We start from the raw sequence: 20036 nt of genomic DNA, 5'->3' as shown, positions 1-20036 counted from the left end.
TCCTTTCACTATGAGATGGCGCTGGCGCTTTCTACCTCACTTCAGCAGACGTGCGCGACAGTCCTTTCTTTATTACGTTTACCATGAAGTTTACCGATATAGGAGCCGGACATCATGGCGCTGATACAGCACGCCGCTTGACTTGGAAACGTGGTTCTCTGCACTCGGAGGTATATTTTTCTAACTTTTAATTAAGAATAGGACTTATATTACTTACTCGGATTAGTTAGATACTTGGTGTATGTTTTTGCGTTTACCTCGAGGGACCTCTGGAGTTACTGATACATCTTGGGGGTTTTCGTTTTTATGATTGCAAGGAGATGACTACTAAATCAAATTATTGAAGTCTCCATATGGGTTCTGGTACTCCTTGAAACCACTGATAGTGAGCCGCTTGGTTGGACTTTATTGATTATTTGTTTCACTCAAGCAGGATTCGTTCCTATACACAGAAGGAACATTATCACCGATTATTGTAATTACGTTTGGCTCCTAGGACAGGATCTCTTCACCTGAATTATGATGATGAGCAATATGGATATGTACTAACGGTGTTCCTGGACAATTTTGGATACAACTTTTTAAGGACTGGACATTTTCGATATACCTACACACTGGGATGATCTGATTTATCGCGTGAGTGTAAACATGAATGTGGTTCGTTTTCGGGCTATATTGTTTTGGTATGTGTACATTTATAGATTTTATCTATGAACACAGCATGTAATTTTGGAATAGAGACCTTTCCTTTTTATATTCTTTTGATTTTCAGTATACAAGGTATTTTCGAATTCAGAATCAAACACTATTGTTATCTGCTTCACGGAACTGCGTATCTTGTGACTTATATGGTGAGCATTACTCTCATTGTCTTAGATATTTGGATCATATTCTTTGGCTATATTGGTTTCTATGCATTTATGAGTTGGACCGAATGGTCTTGGATAGGCTCAGGATACACCCCTTTTTTTCTAGGGGATGATTGTCTGTTGGGTCACTGATATCTTTAATCTTACACCACTACTGCCTTTGCATGATTAGGTTTCTGATCTGTTATTTCTTTGGTTGCTGTTCTTCTCTTTAATTACGATCTATTGGCTAATGTACGTCTCTTTTTACGCCTCTATTATATTTCTCTCACGAATGTTGGGTGTTCCACAATACTACCATAAAAATCGTTCTCCCTATTTCTCTCTCTCTTATGATTAGCTCTGGTGCTTTAACTTGATTTGTGAATAGCAACCTATATCCGCAACATTAACTGAACCTTGCTGTTTATGTGAATATGAATGGAGTATTAATGTCATGTTGGGAGGGGTACTGACATTGAAGCCCTACACAATTTGGACATAACCTTCACTGTTCGCTAGTTTAAAATATGAGTTTGTGGCCACTTTGTACTATATGACAACTTATAGAATTAGTAGCTAATTGTGGGATCTTGCTTCTTTGGTAAGGGGGAATTAATTTGTGACTTTGTCTTTTGTAACACTTACAGCCCTGATGAAGTCTGAGGTCTTTTGGACCTAGACGAAACACGTGTTGGCAGCGTTTGTTTTTCCTATGTATGGGTGAAGATTGGACTACATTACCAATGGAAATATATCAAGAAATTTGAAAAGAAACTGAAATCCTGGAATTTAATACTTGAACCTTTACTTTGTTGTATTGTTTCGCTCAGGACATAATGTGTGTTTTATCCCTGGGGATCGTCCCCAAGCAGCCACATTCCAAAGCACAACTTCTAGCTCAACAATTGACTTCACCTTCCTCTTGGGTAACTTGTTCCAAACAACTATTGATTTCCATATTGGCTCACTTGATTACAGTGATCACCTACCACAAGAAGTGGCACTAGAAGCCTTTACAATACAAACTCCGGAACAAGCTATCGGTTATGAACAAGCTTTCACAGTAAACGACAGGCGTTTAAAGTGCAGAACAGATGATCCCGTGGCCCTTCTGCTTTACGCCAAGCAAGTATATGGCGAAACCCAAAATGAAACAAAGGGCCTTATAGCCAGCTGGGAGACATTTACACAAACTTTGCGCAAAAATATGGGAAAAACACAGAGGAGAAACCAGCTCGAAGGAGGGAGTAATACCGCCAATCACACGCAGTACTGTAATCTTGCTTTGACAAACAATCTTGCCTAAAAAATCTAAAAACTCTGATCTCGCCAGACTTTACAACGAGTAGGGAAAGATCCCGATGCCAAGGATGAACTGAGGCTGCTAAAGCGTGACCGTAGGAGATTGGTATTGCGACTCAAGAGGGAATCAGAAGAGGCCCTCTGGGCCAAACTTTTACATGACGCTGAATCAAACAACAGTACGCAATTCTGGAGGAAGATTAATAATCTGTCCAAGGCCCAGAATTATGGCACTAATTCCTTTGTCCAAGAAGACAACTGGATAACCTTCCTTAGTTCACACTTTAGGGACACTGATATCAACATCCAAGGTACCTCCGCACATATAAAATGCACCACGGACTGTTCAAAACTCACCTGTGATTGCCACGAGTTCCAGCAGTTAGACCAGACTATTGCAATCAAGTGTGCACTGATTTGCGACAGAATTTCAAAGGGGAGGCATGAGGGGGCTCCGGGCTCAAACGGGATCCCACCCCTACTATTCAAGCAAGATCCAGCGTTTTGGGCAGCTGCCCTTAAACCAATGTTTGTTAAGATCTTGCAAACTTCTTTAATTCCATCATCGTGGAGGGGAGCCATCATTTCACCGATCCTCAAAAAAGGAGACCAAAGCGATCCAAAAAATTACCGGTTAGTGGCTCTGCTCGATAATGAGGCAAAATATTTTGCGGGCCTCCTTTTGCAGGAACTGTTATCCTGGGCAGCCGTTGTCTCATCAATCCCATACAACCAAACAGGCTTCTGCAAAGGTATGGGAACCTCTTCTAACATCTTAGCACTATCTTTATTAATTGATGCAGCACAAGAAGCGAACCAACCACTCTATCTGTGCTATATTGATTATAGTTCGGCTTTCGACCATGTCGACAGGAACCTTCTGTGGGAAAAGTTATTCAAACTGAACATTCCTCCGCTGCTCTTAAAACAATTAATTCTCCTTCACAGAGACCCATGGGTGCAAGTCAGGTTGGGCACCGGTGACCATCTTTCAAGAAAGATTCCAACTTACACAGGAGTAAAACAGGGCTGTGTTCTTGCCCCAACACTTTTTAATCTTTTTATGAGAGACCTATCCAAATTGCTGAATGACTGCAACTCACACGCTCCAAAGCTAGGGGGCTCACAGATTTCCAACCTTCTCTATGCAGATGATTTGTTACTCATCAGCCGGACCCCGGTTGGCCTTCAGCGGCTGTTGGATATCACTTCAAGATACTCCGCTGCTAACAGACTTACCATCAACCGGGAAAAATTAAAAGTTATGTGTATCAACCTTTCCAAAAAGAAAGCAACTAGAAACTGGCTCTTGTCATCTAGCAAGCTAGAAAAGGTCAGTGAATATCGATATCTGGGGGTCTTTATAGACCATAAGGGCAACTTCACTCCGCAAAGTGAAGCCATAAAGAGAAGAGGTGTATCTGCAGAACCCTAAAAAACACAGTTTCCGGTCCAAGTTTTCTCCCCCTAATAAAGGTTATACAGGCAAAGCAAATTCCAGCAATTACTTATGGCAGTGAAGCTATGAGAGGGAGGGATGCTCCCTTACTAGATAGAACTGTGGCAAAAGCACTTCGTATGAACTTTGGCTTACCAAGGTATTTATCGCCGGCTCAAATGAGGCTAGAGTTCGGGCTACAAAAAGAAGAGCTGGCACGAAAGGGAGCCTACATAAAAACCTGGCATAAATTAAGCAGGGGTGAACCGAATACCTTAAATGCGCTCCTGTGGAAGGAACTTCAAAACAAACCAACATGTCCAGCAAGGAGGTACTTGGAGGGAGCAATTTAATATCTAGGAGTACAGCAACTTTGGTCACTGCCAGTCTCCGCAGTAGTCTTTAAAAAGGTGGTCAACAAGACAGTCCGGAAGGAATCAGTACTGCAGGACAAACCCGCCCTAATCGAGCGGGCTCATGGTTGGCTTACAGTTCAATCATACACCGCGCCTTCGCCCCAATCCTATCTGCAGATTGGCTTCATCCAAAAAATAAAAGAGAAATTTCTCAAATTTCGCCTGGGGCTACTGCCTTCAGCGGCCCACCTACCCCCATGGTTACGGCCTCCTACAAGATGTCAACTTTGTGGGGACAGAAAGGAAAACATAGTCCACCTGATCACCACCTGTTCCGAGCTCACTCACGAACGACGAGTCTTCCTGCGTCCGCTTTTTAACTTCCATAAGATACGGACTTGTAGACAAGCAGTCCTGGCTTGCTTCAAAGGGGACAACATCCAATTGAGCTGTCGAATGGTAACATTTCTTGAAACAGCCGAGGCCCGCTATAAAATCTATAAGGAACCAACTAAAACGAGCAATACCTTAGACAGCCCAAAGGATGTTTCAAACGGTACCCCGGAAGCCCAATTCATACATTGACTTCTTGACTCTCATACTTGATCGTTTTTATCAAGATGATAAGCCCCTTCTATTTGTGTTGTTGATTTTCTTATCCAGTATCCCTGTTTACTTGTTTTATGTACAGAATTTTTGTTTTTAACTCGTCTAATTCAGACAAACATCTTATAAACTGGTGCTTCTTTGTTTTATTAACATTGTAAAGGTTTTAATTAACCATGTACAATAAAGTATTACTTACCTTCAATGTCATAGATAAAGCTTCAACAGCTTCCTCAGCCTCTGTCACGATCACACTAGACGCCGAAAAAGCGTTTAACAGAGTATCATGGACCTTACTTGAAAAATTCCTTAACACTTTTAACCTCGGTGACAAATTTATAAAAATTACTATGGCCCATATTCAAATCCAAGTGCCCGCATTTCCATCAATAGCTCCCTATCACACCCGTTTAAGCTACAAAAAGGCACCAGACAGGGATGCCCACTTTCCCCATTGAGTTTCCTACTAGCATTAGAACCCCTCATTCTAAACATTTAAGGCAACCCCAATATCTTGGGAATCAACTTCAATGGTAAAGCTGCTCAACTCTCAGCCTAGGCAGATGATATTTTAATAATCACAGAAAACCCAGGCTCTAATGGAAACCATATAACAATAGTCTGAATTTTTGGGATATAAATTGAATAGGGATAAATTGGAAGTTAAATCCCTCAATCTGCACGGTACATGAGATTTTCTAGAGATTCCAGGCCTCTCCTGGCAGCCGCAATACATCAATTATCTAGAAGTAGAATTTGGTTCAAACTTAATTGATACCATTCAACATTATGAGAAAATGTACCCTTGAAAAAAACAAAACCTTATTAAAAAGCTGGTCTCCCAAGTTCATCATAAGGTGGAACACATGTGGAGAAGTGTGGCTCAAATGGTTAGAGCGGCAGACCCTGATGCAGAGGTCTGGCCCGGGACCAGGGTTCAATACCTGCCTTTGCGGGTCTTGGGCTCAATTTCCTCGGACCTGATAATTCTCGCCTCGGTGCCTATTCTAATCATGGGTCCCACTCTGCGACTCTGGGCAATAGCTTGGCTAATCTCCACAACGGCCCCAAAAGCGCTGGGATGCCTGGTTTCACCCTGGGGGTACCCAGGAGTGGACACTCACAGGGAAAACCAGGAAGGGTTCCTAAGCGGTATACGGACAGCGCCGGGACACTACCTCAGGGAAGTATCTGTGCGCTCTATAAATACTGATACATTTACATTTACATTTACATGGAAACCATCAAAATGATGGTTAAACCAATAATAAATTACTTAATCAGTATGCTCCCCTTCCTTCTCTCTGATGATTTCCACCAAAAACTAGAAACACTGCTCTCATGATTCAGCTGGCAAATCAAAAAAGTGAGACTAGCATTAAAGACACTCAGCCTACTCTCTTCCCTAGATGGCATCAACCTGGCCAACTTCCAAAACTATCACACTGTCTTCCTAGCCAAACAAGGTTCCTACTGGTTTCAACCCCCGGACGACTATACCCCTGTATGGTTAGAAGTGGAAAGCGCTATCTTAGACAACTTGAAGCCACTAACCCTGCTCACTACCAATTTCAAATTCCTCACCAACTCTATATATATATTAAATTAACACCAAAAATGCCCCATTAAACATAGACAGAAAACTCCACTTTCAATTGAAATGCCCCTCCTTAGCCTTCCCCTGGCGGAACCCAGACATCACTTACAATTGTCAAAAACTCCATTGGGACTGCTGGATCCCCAAATGGATCTTCTTCTCACGACAACTAGGAACCCATATCTCCCCACTCTCCTTCTCTAAACTACAATCAAAAAACTAACTACATCACTTAGAGTTCTACAACTTCCTTAAGATAAAAACGGCCATCACCAAATCCAAGCACGACCAAATAGAGCTGTCTCTTCCAACACTCATTGGAAAACTCAACAAAACTGGCCACACGGTCTCCAAACTGTATCACTTAATTCTACCCAAAGCCACAACGACTAATAAAAACATAATACAATACTGGGAAACCCATTGTTGCACTCCTATATCTGAGCCAGAGTGGAATTCCATCTAGAAATCTGTTTCCATACATAATATATCCCCAGTGCTTTCAACAGACCACGTTTTGTACACCATCCCACCTCCACAAGTTGAACATTTTGGAGACCCCCACTTTCTGGAATTGTAAACAGGTTGGTGACTGTTATACACCTATTTTACTGTAAAGCGGTTACCGTCTTCTGGAAGAAGGTTTTCCTGTTCCTTTCAAAACTCTTTCATTTCCACCCCAAAAAAGAATTCTCATATCTCATTTGAGGATTCCTTGACCCTAACATTAAAAGATCAGCAGATCACCTTCTAATCGACCTTTTATTAAAGCACCAACTAAAACCATTACCTCTAACTGGAAAGGCACTCACAAAGCTTCTTTCCAAAATTGTATATATTGGATTTCACATACCAGGGGGGCAGACAAGACCACCTTACAACACTCTCCATGAAAACCACAACAAAGAAACATGTCAGAATCCCTAGATGACCATTTTGCCACCAACAAACCACCATAAATTGTACGCAAATTATTCTACCCTTGTGACCGTATACAACCATTCCCAACACCCCTAAAGGAACCCCCACTGTAATGTGAACTTCCCTACAACATCCCTCTCTTCTTGACCCCTACGATTCTGCTCTGTATCCTCACCCAGATTTATGTTACTGTACCCGTCCGAAGGTAGAGCATGTATGCTACTATAAACTATGGCAGCTTCTTTCAGATGATCTTATGACTCAATGCATTGCTCGTATCTACTTGTTCCCTCTTTACTTACTTTGTTCCCCTGATTTTTGATATGTCAGCTTATCTGTTTTTTTGTTTTTTCAACTAATGAAGATTTACTGAAATCAAAAAAAGAAAATCACTCTATGAGATTGTGCTTGACTTAAAAGCACTAACTTAAAATTACACTTTTTATTGCACATTAAATTTTGGTCAGTTTTTTTTGTATTTGCTGTACTGCGAATTTACAAAGATACCTTTCTGCAAGAGCATGGAACGTGACCTGAGCAAAAGTGAACTATTAGTCATCTATCACTATTACATGGGTACTGCTTTTAAGTGGTTTGCTACTGAAGTGATAGTTTGTTGATACCGTAGTTCTGGACTCTAAACATTTAGGACCACATGTGTGGCAAAGTCGCGCAGGGCATAAAGTCACCTTGCTGCGCTGAGTGACAGGTAGAGGGTAGGAGTGTGCAGTATTTAAAAGATTATGGCCCATTCTTGCCTGTGTGTCTGCATTGGTGCCATGTGGCTGTGTAGCGCCAACGCAGGCCCCCTTGCACCATGGTGCAAGGGTGCCTGGTGCAAGGGTGTCTGCGTTGTAAGGAGGATTTTGTTTATGCCGGAAGGGGCACTTCCTGCACAAAAACAATCCCCTCAGCCATTTTCCTCTTTCTATTTGTAATGCACAATGCAACTCACATATAAAGAGGAAGTAACAAAGAGAAATAAAGATCATTCTCCTCATTACTCTTCACCTGGGAAGTTGCAGCATGTTGGCGCATTCCCAGGTCAATCAATCAATCAATCAAGGCATTTGTATAGCGCGCTACTCACCCGTAGGGTCTCAAGGCGCTTGGGGAGGGGGGGTCCGCTACTGCTCGAACAGCCAGTTCTTGAGTTGCTTCCTGAAGGCGAGGTGGTCTTGGGTCAGGCGGAGGTGGGTGGGGAGGGAGTTCCACGTCTTGGCGGCCAGGTAGGAGAAGGATCTTCCTCCCGTTGTGGCTCTTCGGATGCGGGGGATGGCGGCGAGGGCGTGGTTGGTCAATCGAAGCTGGTGGGTGGGAGTGTAGAAGTTGAGGCGGTTGTTGAGGTATCTTGGGCCTTGGTTGTGGAGAGCTTTGTGTGCGTGGGTGAGGAGTCGGAACGTGATTCTCTTGTTGACGGGGAGCCAGTGCAGGTTTCTTAGGTGTGCGGAGATGTGGCTGTGTCGGGGGATGTCCAGGATGAGGCGTGCTGAGGCGTTCTGCATCCGCTGGAGTCTTTTCTGGAGTTTTGCAGTGGTTCCGGCGTAGAGGGAGTTGCCGTAGTCCAGTCGGCTGGTGACGGGGGCCTGGGTGACCGTCTTCCTGGTTTCGGTGGGGATCCACCGGAAGATCTTCTGTAGCATGCATAGGATGTTGAAGCATGACGAGGAGACGGCGTTGACTTGTTTGGTCATCGTGAGGGAGGAGTCCAGGATGAAGCCCAGGTTGCGTGCGTGGTCCGTTGGTTTGGGTGCGCTGCCCAGGGCAGGGGGCCACCAGGAGTCGTCCCAGGCGGAGGGCGACGATCCCAGGATGAGGACTTCCGTCTTATCCGAGTTCAGTTTCAGGCGGCTGTTCATCATCCACTCGGCTATGTCTTTCATCCCTTTGTGTAGGTTGGCTCTGGCTGTGGCGGGGTCGTTGGTGAGTGAGAGGATCAGCTGGGTGTCGTCGGCGTAGGAGATGATGTTGAGTTTGTGCTGGTGTGCGATGGCCGCGAGGGGGCTCATGTAGACGTTGAAGAGGGTGGGGCTGAGCGAGGAGCCTTGAGGAACGCCGCAGATGACTTCGGTGGCTTCTGATCTGAACGGGGGGAGGCGGACTCTCTGTGTCCTTCCGGCGAGGAAGGAGATGATCCATTCTAGTGCCTACCACTTTTGGTTAATTCGGGAATGTTTCAAAATCCATGGATGTTGCATAGGAACACCCATGCAACACCCATGTAATGCCACTCAGTCACAGAGTAACTCTACGCAGCAATGTATGCTGCAATGTGTTGTTGTGGTTTTATGAAGCCACTCAGCACCTCTCAACGTGGGCTTGCTTGGCTTCATAAATCTCATTTTGAGCTTGTGTGGTGCAAGCGCAATGCAACCACACTCATCAATATTCCCCTTATTCTGTGTATTTTTTGGCCTATATTTTCCACAGGTCGAAATATGTATTTATTTATTAAAACCATTAAAACAGAATACGTAAAGTTTTGGAACTTTTTTTTACTTGTATTGCTTTCTGCTCTTGTGGAGCAAATGCAGGGCTCATAAGGCACTCTCTGATGAATCAAGGTCCAAAACTGAGGCTAGTAGTCACCTTAAATACATTAAAATACTAAGTGAACAAGAGCATATATGCAATGTCTGAAGAAAGGTCTAAAATGCTCTGCAAAGAAATGTGAATGCAAAGTTGACGTTTGCATTGTAAATGATGACCAGAAAAGGCACATAGGAAAGTATTAAATAGTAGAAGACTTCTGGCAAAGGGCTATGATGTTCATTGTATCTTTAATAATACCTGTGTGTGCAAAAAATTACTTGGTGAGTGTAAAAAGATAAATCCAGTGATATAATATCCTGAAAACAAACCAGAGCAAATTAACTTACAAGGGAGACTGCTGAGGAACACTGGGTCTTTTAACAGGCTGAGACATGCCAACATCATGGTGTTTCTGAAAAAAAGGGCTCAAATCAGAAATACCGAGCATTTGCAATGCAATCATTCTCGCCTTTGAGATCTTATATGTATTTAGGTATCCTGCACATTAGCCTGGGTGCTGAAACATCAACTGTTCTTTAACATAGAGGGAAAGTAAGCACCAAACCTTGCGACACACTAGGTGTAGGAACACATGGAGAGAATTACTGCGTTTCAGCAGGAAATTGTATAGTTCAAAGCTCTGTTTTTAATATAAAATCAGGGCCTTCTGAGGTAATATATCTGAAAATACAAGATTTGAAAAAACATTACTGTCTACAGGTTCTTGTGGAAGACAATTTCTATGGACTGGAATCCACAGAATGCTAAAGAGATTCTGGTATTTTACTGACCTCTGCTGGTCGTTTTCTATCAAGAAAGTTGAATAGAGGCAGTTGCCAGAAAAATTAAAAAAGAAAGTCCCTCAGCAGAAAGCAATTCGGGTATTTTACTGACCTCTACAGGGGGTTTTCTATCAAGAAAGTTAAATAGAGGCATTTGAACAGAAAAAAGTCCCTAAGCGGAAGCAGACAAGTTCTATGACAGCTCTCCAGAGCCCACAAAGTACATACACATATAAGTATATACTAAAGTATATACAAGAGGTCTTGAATGGTCAATCCAAAAATGTTGCTCTGTCAGCAATGTAAACACAACAAATATCGTTGCTAGGTTTCAATTACAAGATGGACTTGATGATGCATCTGCAGTTTAAGAAAATGACTACTTAGCACCCATTATCCAACCTAGGGAGAACATAAATGGGACAAGGAAGCCATGCATGAAATACTATGCTCAAACAACAAACACATGAATGTCTAAACTTGAAGGGGCTGACCAGACACCGCTCTCCCTCCTTGTATATCCAATGTACTTCCTAGTACTGTGCTGCTTGTAGTCAGCAATAAAACGCTTTATGCCAGTTCAAAGAGGAATACATTGTAAAAATCAAAAATACAAGGCAGTCAAGAGTATATAGCACTTTTCTGTTTAACTAATTTGTGTTAATTAGAACAAGTCTATGTTCATTTTAGCATTGTTACTCGCCATTATTATTATTTTCTGTGCATAGCAGTTTTTTACAATGGTGTTTTATGTTGTACTATGATCCGTCTTTGAGATATTCAACACAGTTCCATAGCTGAGCATACACATGCAGCGTTCTGTTAGCATAAGAGGTTGCCTCAGCACATATGTTAACATATATTATCCATCAGGCCGGATTAAGGGGACGAGACATGTAATCCATATTTCATTCTGACTGTTTGCTTTGTCAATATTTTTGCTCAGCCGTCTGCATGGGTAATGTTTAACAAGGATCTCACATGTCACAGTCACAGCCCCTTTGTCAAATTAGCTGCTTCAAATTATAAAGTAATCGAACGGAAAATGCAAGATTTTTTAAGGGCTGATTTATGTTGGTTGCTAAAACACAATCAGTGAATATTAACCAAGGTATATTAATTTATGGAATTGCGCTTGGTTGATGCATACCCAGTTTAAATTAAATTGTGTGCTGCACTGAATTGAAGAAAACATTTCAAGTATTTAGAGCCCGAATCACAAAGTCATACATTTTTGCATGGTTAGTTTTTCATTATACATTTTATAGATTCAGGATTTCATGGTATTCAGCTGCTTCATGGACCAAGAGGCAGGCACTGTGGATACAAGTTTTGAAAAGTATTGGACAGTGGAAAGAACACTGTACACTTGTTAAGGTATGCATGCTTATATGCCTGTATGAATGAAAGTAGTTAGTTAACTACTACTGGTTTGTGTTTTATTCCAAAGACATCTTGGAACTGGAACAGACAGAAATGTGGACCATATCCCTCCCAACCGTGTCCACAGTGCATTCCAATGAATGCACAACTCTGGTGGAGCCTAAACAACTGGAGCACATAATCACAAGGAGTATGCAACTCCTTTTGAAATAAAGAAACCAACAAGTAGGTTGGCAGGGTACTGAGCAAGCAGCTGGGGGAGTATCTGATTGCTCGGGAGCAAGGGCCCTCACACAGCGAGCTGGGTATCATGCTTCATAATCAAGCAGCACCTCATTGGGCCAGTGCCGTAATGCACATCGGGCCCCTTGTGAAGCTCATTGGGCATTGCGTGCCTCTACCAGTGAGAAGCTGCCCAGCGACTTGTACTGGCTTGCATTACTCCAGGTTTTCTATACCAACAGAGCCACTCAAGGTGGCTCTGCATGGCATAGTAATTCTGATTTAACCATTTCGGTGCTAACAACAGAACGGTTCCGTCTTCAGCCACTGTGGTCGTGTGCTGATGATGGAACCATTCCGTCCTCTGCACAAAAGGGTTTCCTTTTTTTATTGTTCAGCCTCCGCAGCTGGGAGAGATCTTTCCCAGCCACCTAAGGCTTTTAAAAAAATTAAATGTATTGACGATCGGGGCACATGGTGTGCTGGTGTCATTACATTGAAAGTGTAAGTGAAATGAGCGGAACTTTTCACTTCATTTTTACTGCTTCAGTGCTCGCTTGGATATATCAGCGCCCCAGGAAGAGAACACGTGTGAGAGGTATCATTGGAAAGGGCCCATCTCTCCTTTCCAATGGTAATGTTCCCTAGGGAATCTACAACTAGACACCAGAGAGAGGAAAGCACCCCTTGAGCAAGGGCATTTGCTCCCCCAAACATTTATGGGCATGCTCAGTCTTTCTGACCCCTTGGGGGGCAGAAAGCCCACTAGGCACCAGGGAATGGTATTTTTTTTATTTTTAATATGTAGGGGCGGGGGCTGCCTAAAATGGGCAAGAGCATGCTCCTACCCAAAATACATTGTGACCAAAGCCTTTCTGTCCCCACTGGGGCAGATGGGGGCACTATCCCCCATCTATAGCCCACCAGGGGCAGACACCACACAAGGCCCCATTGATTATTTGTTTTTTTAATATATAGGGGTGGGAGCAGCCCAAAATGAGAATTCCAGTGCCCTCACCCCCCAAACTCAAATGGCACGCTCTTTCTCCCCGGGGGGCATATGGGGGTTATTATTCCCAATCCGTTCCTGGGGCTAGAAAGCCCACTAAACACCAGGGATTTTTTCTTTTAATAAAAGAGGGGTGGGGGCTGCCCATAATGAGCATGACCATGCCCCCACCCCACATAAATGATGGGGAGCAAAGTCTTTCTGCCTCCCCTAGGGAGCAGGTAAGGCAAAATAGCCCCCGATCTGCCAACCTGGTTGGCAGAAAGCCTTCTAGGCACCAGGTTAGGCATGCCAATACCCTCAGCCCCCCAAACATGGGTGGAGTCTTTCTGCTCCCCAGGGGCATATGTGGGCAGAAGCCCCTGATTCCCCCTCTCGGGGGCAGAAAGCCTACAGGGCACCAGGGAATATTTTTTTTCTTAGTGCAGGGGAGGGGGTGTGCCCTAAAGGGGCATGTGGATACCACCATGCCCCCACTGAGAAATGCAGCAAAACCAAACGGGATGATGGACGGAATGTTGAACATTGCAAGCACTCACCCCCAGTCAACTGATTTGGGTTTAATCCATCATCATTCTTTAGCTCACTCTGCCATCCCATTTCAGACATGGCCATATGCAAATCAGTCTGACCCTGTGCCTCATGGGAACAGTCCAGCCCGAATTGCCATGCCATGTCTTCCCTGGACTGGAAACAAGCATCCTGGGACCGGTTACTGGCTAATCAGCCATCATCAGCCATTTTATCTTGAATCCAGCGGCAAAATGAGCAAGGGACCCACTTCTGGGCATACCCTGCAGGCTTAGAGTGAACAAAGCAAAACCAAAGGGGATGATGGACGGAGTGTTGAACATTACAAGCACTCACCCCCAGTCAACTGATCTGGGTTTAATCCATCATCATTCTTAAGCTCACTCCGCCACCTCTTTTCAGACATCGCCATATGCAAATCAGTATGACCCTGTGCCTCATGGGAACAGTCCAGCCCAAACTGCCAAGCCATGTCTTCCCTGGACCGGAAAAAAGCATCCTGGGACCGGTTTCTGGCTAATCAGCCATCATCAGCCAGGCTAGCTTGAATCCAGTGGCAAGCCGCTCCTTGGTTTTCAAGCCGCTTACAGCCAACCGCGAGGAGGGAGTGATGCGCAAGAAGGACACCGATTCAGCTGGCTCCCGGCTTTGAGCTCTGAGCCCGAGCTTGCCGCCCAGAGAGCCGGGCCCCCCACTTAGCATTTTCACTGAGAAATTAAGCACCTGAGCGGCCGCTGCGGTGGTAGAGGTCGTCCCACGGCCATTTCTCCAGCCCTCACAAACGCTCTTCCAGCCGCCTTTCTTGCTGCTTTTGTCGCCCTGCTTTGCGCATTCAGCCGGCACTTTAGTACTTGGGAGGTGCTGTTGGCCGCTGCGGAATCCTCCGCAGAAGCATCGCAAAGCCACAGAAAGCTCCCGGGTGCATCCTGTGTGCATCCTGTTGCCGCTGCACCTGGGAGGAGCTGCACCTGAGAGGAACAGCCGGCCGCAGAAACTCTTCAGAACTTTCATAAAAGACTCAGAAAAGCTTCCCCTTGTACTCTGCCACCACCATTGCAGGGACGGGTGGTGGTAGCATCAGGCGGCAAGTCACAAGCTATAAAACAGCTGGAATTGGCACAAGCGCCCCATAACTACAGCAACAGCCCCTCCTTGCTCCACATTTCTCCTGTATTCTTGAGGTGAGCGACGGGGGAGGGGTGATGTGCACAGGAATGAGTGAGTGAAAAAAAAACTTCAACTCGGCACACCCATTCCACAGTGGTAAATACTGCGAATTTACAATCACTCTGCCCCGCAACCCCGCTGTCTGGTGGATTGGCATTGGCGGCTTGATCCACATATGGCCATGTCTGAACTGGGGTGGCAGAGTGGGCTAAAGAACGGTGATGGATTAAACCCAGATCTTTTGACTGGGTGTGAGTGTTTGATTGATTCAGATGCTCCGTCCATCACCACCCCCTTTTGTACCGCTTTTGGCCGCCATAAGTGTGGCAGGGTATGCTCAGACGTGAGTCCCTTGCTCACTTTGCCACTGGATTCAAGCAAGCCGGGCTGAAGACGGCTGTAATGCCAGAAACCGGTCCCGGAAGCTTGTTTCCGGTCCAGGGAAGGCATGGCTTGGCAGTTCGGGCTGGACTGTTCCCATGAGGCACAGGGTCAGACTGATTTGCATATGGCCATGTCTGAACTGGGGTGGCAGAGTGGGCTAAAGAACGGTGATGGATTAAACCCAGATCTTTTGAATGGGTGTGAGTGTTTGATTGATTCAGATGCTACATCCATCACCACCCCCTTTTGTACCGCGTTGATCCACACAGACACCAGAGGCACCCAGCGCAATAACTTGGGAGCTAAGTAAGCGGCAACGAACATTGTAGTCTCTTACCCTAAAGGTTTCTTTTCTTTTTAAAAGGCACTCAAAAGTACTCCAACATTATTTGTATCACTTCGGAGAGCTTGAGACCCGCAAAACACAACAAATCCATAACAAACCTCTGACAGCTCAGCTCTGCTCAAGCCCAAGCTCCGGTCATTCACATTTTTATTTTTTGGGAGCATGATACAGATACTCGACTAGTGCAGCATGACAGCCTGACAACCCCACAACTCAACTGCCCTACACCATAATAGTCTAACTATGATTGCAACAGCTTAACAGCTCAATAGGTTTGCAGTTTAATAGTCAAACAATTTAAAAGGTGGGCTTCTACCTAATTCCACTGAACGGCACAAAAATGAGAACAAGAAACTCAAACCTGGTCCAACATCAACAGAAGCATTGCCCCCATCAATCAGCAAGGCAGCAAAAATCAAAGCGGCTCTACCCTCTAGGTAGAGGGAGTTCCAAACTAGGGTCAAGCCCCAAGGTGGAGTCCCAGGAGGACCAGCAAACAGGAGATTTATTAGCAGCACCTGCAACCTCATTGGGAAGGGCCTTCAACCCGCACGAGTCTACGGCTAACAGGAATAGTCTCAGTACTACAAAGAGAACGACCAGCACAGACGGTAACAGAGACATAAGAACGTCCTGCACCATACAATTTCTGATGACAAACTCTGCGAATCTGGAGGAGCAGCGTGTTCACCATGCTCAGGAAAAACCACCAGAATTGCCAGAACATCAACAGATGCCAGCGACAGAACTCTAGGACCCCATTCATCCAGCCACTTAGTAATCCAACTTTCACCAGAAATAATCATTGCTCGGGGGGACAGAGAATTAGAAATAAACACGGCACAAGGCACGCCCAGCCATTACAGCTCTAAAAACTCAGCAAGTCACAAATTAGGGAACATGCAAACGGGCCACGTGGTCAACGGAGCCAAAGGAGCCAACGCTCCCACAATAAGCGAAACTTCAGAAAACTAAGGAGGATATTATCAGCAGGCAAATCCAAAGCCACCACCCGATTCCCCCATTAGTCAAAGGGGGCCCAACAAACAACAGACAATTAACTGGCCATCTGAATACGCAAGGCCCCATGGCCCTCAACGGCGACTTAATGCCAGGTCAAACTGGACAAACCGCTGCTATGACATGGTCAAATTGTAAAAACGACACCACAAACGAAATAATCAGGTCCAATTAGTTTATCCAATAGAGGCACAACACCCCGGCCCTATTCCCCCAGACGCCTGCCTGGCTGACAGAACATTGGATAGCGTCAACAACAAAATAGGAGACAGTAGAGATAGCATAGCAGCTCATAATCAACTAAACTCGCCTCCCTGCCTGCTAAATTCAGATTTATCTGGGGCCTCTCCGTCAGTTCCAAGTCAGAACATGAGGTCATTCAGAACTCCTATAAGATCTACCTCAGAGCTAACTGATTCACTCTCAGTATCAGCGGAATGTATAAGCCAAGACCTTACATTCAAACGGGACCCTAACCCCTCAAACCTCAGTTGCTCCGTACAAGCCAATGGCCCTTGGATCCTCAGTCCCCCCCAGAGGGGGAGCGGAAAAAGAGCAGAAGCACCCCATAATTGAAAATCATTTAGCACTAATCAATGATGCTCTAATCTCAATGGCAAACGCTGCAATAATGCATGCAGACAAACTGGACACTCAAATAAACATATTACAAACAGTTGCTGGTCTGATTTTTGGGATAGATTCTAAACTGGAACATTTGAATTCCCTGATACACAGAGCCCAGGCCAATACAGCATTAACAGTCAAACAAGAGGCCTGTGGCTGTAGTCCAATATTGCACAATCTAGAAAAGCTTCCAGAGATAATGAATACGCTAGTTGAGGATCTTAACCCCTTCGACGCTCATGACGAGCTGGGCTCGTCATGCAGTAGCCTCCTGCTACGCTCATGACGAGCCCAGCTCGTCATGAATGTGCGAGGATCGCGAAATCCCAGCACAGCAGGGGAATTCCCATAGCATCCAAGAGGTTAAGGAGGATGTTAGCAGGCAACGGAACATCTCACACTCCCAGCTAAACATAAAGGAGTCCACAACATGAAAGATTCACAAACTAATGACAAAGAACCTACTCAAGAAACAACAAGGGCAGTCGCCGACCATCAATGCAGGGCTGAAGAAATTGTAATAATTAGCAGCTGCAATCCTGACAACGACCACGGAACTCAAAATAAGCCAAAGCTGGCTACCCCAGACACTCATCATTTTTTTTGAAAAAACAAGAAAAAATTAAAAAAGTTAAACAAACTGGGAAAAAACAAATCCAATAATAATGGCTCTATTTGGCAGTGGCTGCTGTCCGAAACACAGGAGACTGAGGTTCACATTAATAACCAACACAAGATCAATATAAAACCTCAGGGTCAGAACCTAAACAAAAATATTGCATGTTCACTAACACTAGGTAAAACCAACTCCAACTAATCCTGACGATTTCGTGGGTCACCCCATGGACCATGTGTTAAATCTCGTTGATACGAGGGATCAAAAACAAAGCTACTGCTCTAACCACTCACAATGACAACAAGCTGGGGAAGAAAACCATGAATTACAGAGAGACCTGGAACTCAACTTAAAGAGTCCCACATTAACTAAACCGGCGGGTAAAAGCTCGAATAGCATGAATCAAGGAACACTTAAAACATGCAAACATACTACTACGCCAGTATTAGGTCACAGGGTACCTCAAGGAAAAATTTAATTTACCAATAAAAGAGAGATGAAACCAATGCTAACTAAAACATTGATCGAGAGCAAAGCTCAGCAGACGGTGGCTAACTCAAATCAGGTAGAGGTTGATCTGGACACCCAGGCACAGACAACCCCAACCCCCACGACGCGCAGGCGGTAATCCGCCAACAAAATCTGCCATCTATAAACCACGATGATCTGAAAATATTGCTGTACCCTGAATATGTCTCACAGGGTAAGTGGGATATTCTTAAGCAGCAATCTACTTAAACTCAGCACAAACATTGCAGCTCTAGAAAAAATCAAAACAACGGACATTGAGAGAGTGTCTTTTATTACCCCAGGACTAAGTGAGATCAATGAGACTACAGAGCTAATTTTCACCAATCTGGCCATGGATGAGGCCTTGGAGGGAAACAACAAGCAATTGGAAAACTAGGCTATGAAAATCATGACCCAGCCCGTGTTAAAATTCCCAATGATCTTGAAAAACAGCGACTTGAAGGAACGGCCAGTCTCTCTGGAGCAGAATATTCAGAAAAAGCCATTCATGAACAACTTGACCTACTCAGTTCCACTAGCTGAGTCCATCCTCCACGGCACTAAAGGCGGCACAAAAATAAATCTTACAAACAACAGCTTAATCGAAATAACAACAAGTTTGAGAGGGGGCATCCGCTCTTGCTCGATTAGGGGGAACACAAGCAAAGACTGGTCTTGGCTGCCACGGGCCCTAAATCTCAGTCCCGAATACCTGTCCCCCACTAAGCAAGAAGACTCATCTAAGGTTCAGCATCTGCCGAATAATGACTCAGCCAAGTACAGAAACCCAAAGGTCAGAATTCGAAGACTAAACATCATGACCTGTAACGTCGCAGGGATTGTAAAGCTTGTGCAAAACCCAGTGACAATGGCATTTCTTGAAGGAGTCAACTTAATTTGCACCCAAGAAACATGGGCAACTAAACCAATATCAATTAAAGGTTACGCAGAATATTGCACACCAGCTCTCAAAGGTAATATATTTGGAAGACCCTCAGGCGGGATTTCAATATACATTAAGCGCTCTCTGAAAATACATTTTACAGATATGAAAACACCATCAAATATGTTTCTGGCGGGCACCCTAAAAGGCTTTTCCACGACCAACGGCCCACTTTCAACTCTTTTAATTAACGTTTATTACAATCCCCGAGGGCCGGGTGCCAAGGATAAGCTGACCCAGCTGATAAGTCAGATAGAAACTCTGCTCTTACAGTTCGCACCTATGGAATCCATCATCCTTGGGGACGTCAACATACATAATATAGGGAAGACGGCAATACAAAGCAATCATTCCGGGTCTCCAGACACTTTCAACGCCCTAATGCAGACCTATAATCTGATAACAGCACAATACCTGTCTTTAAGGAACAAGCCAGGGGCTCTTTTTGCTCCCACATACAATAATCAAACAACAATAGATTACATTTTATTAAGTAAGAGAATACAAACTCTCATGGCAAAATACACAGTGCACCCACGAAGCGAAAGCGATCATGCCACCTTATTGATTACGTTAAACCTTACAGTAGACAAACGCCACACTTTACGCTGCATTGGGGCACCTAACGGAGAAGAACTGTACAAATTATTAAGAAGAATCAAATGGGGGCCAGCACCAATTAACAAGCTTGATAAATGGAAAAAAACATGGGCAGGCTGGCAACTTGGCGCAAACATCAGGGAAGCTATAGATGAATGGGATCAGCTCACCAGCAAACTAACCTCACTGCTTCGAGGGGACACGATACGCAGAACCCCACTAGATCCATCACATACTTTAGGATTCGTTCCAGCAATTAAAGAGAGTGGCAAACATTTAAATGCCAAACATAG

Source organism: Lissotriton helveticus, chromosome 6, assembly GCF_964261635.1.
Source record: "Lissotriton helveticus chromosome 6, aLisHel1.1, whole genome shotgun sequence".
Taxonomy (NCBI): Eukaryota; Metazoa; Chordata; class Amphibia; order Caudata; family Salamandridae; genus Lissotriton; species Lissotriton helveticus.
Note: the sequence above shows the minus strand (reverse complement) of the source record.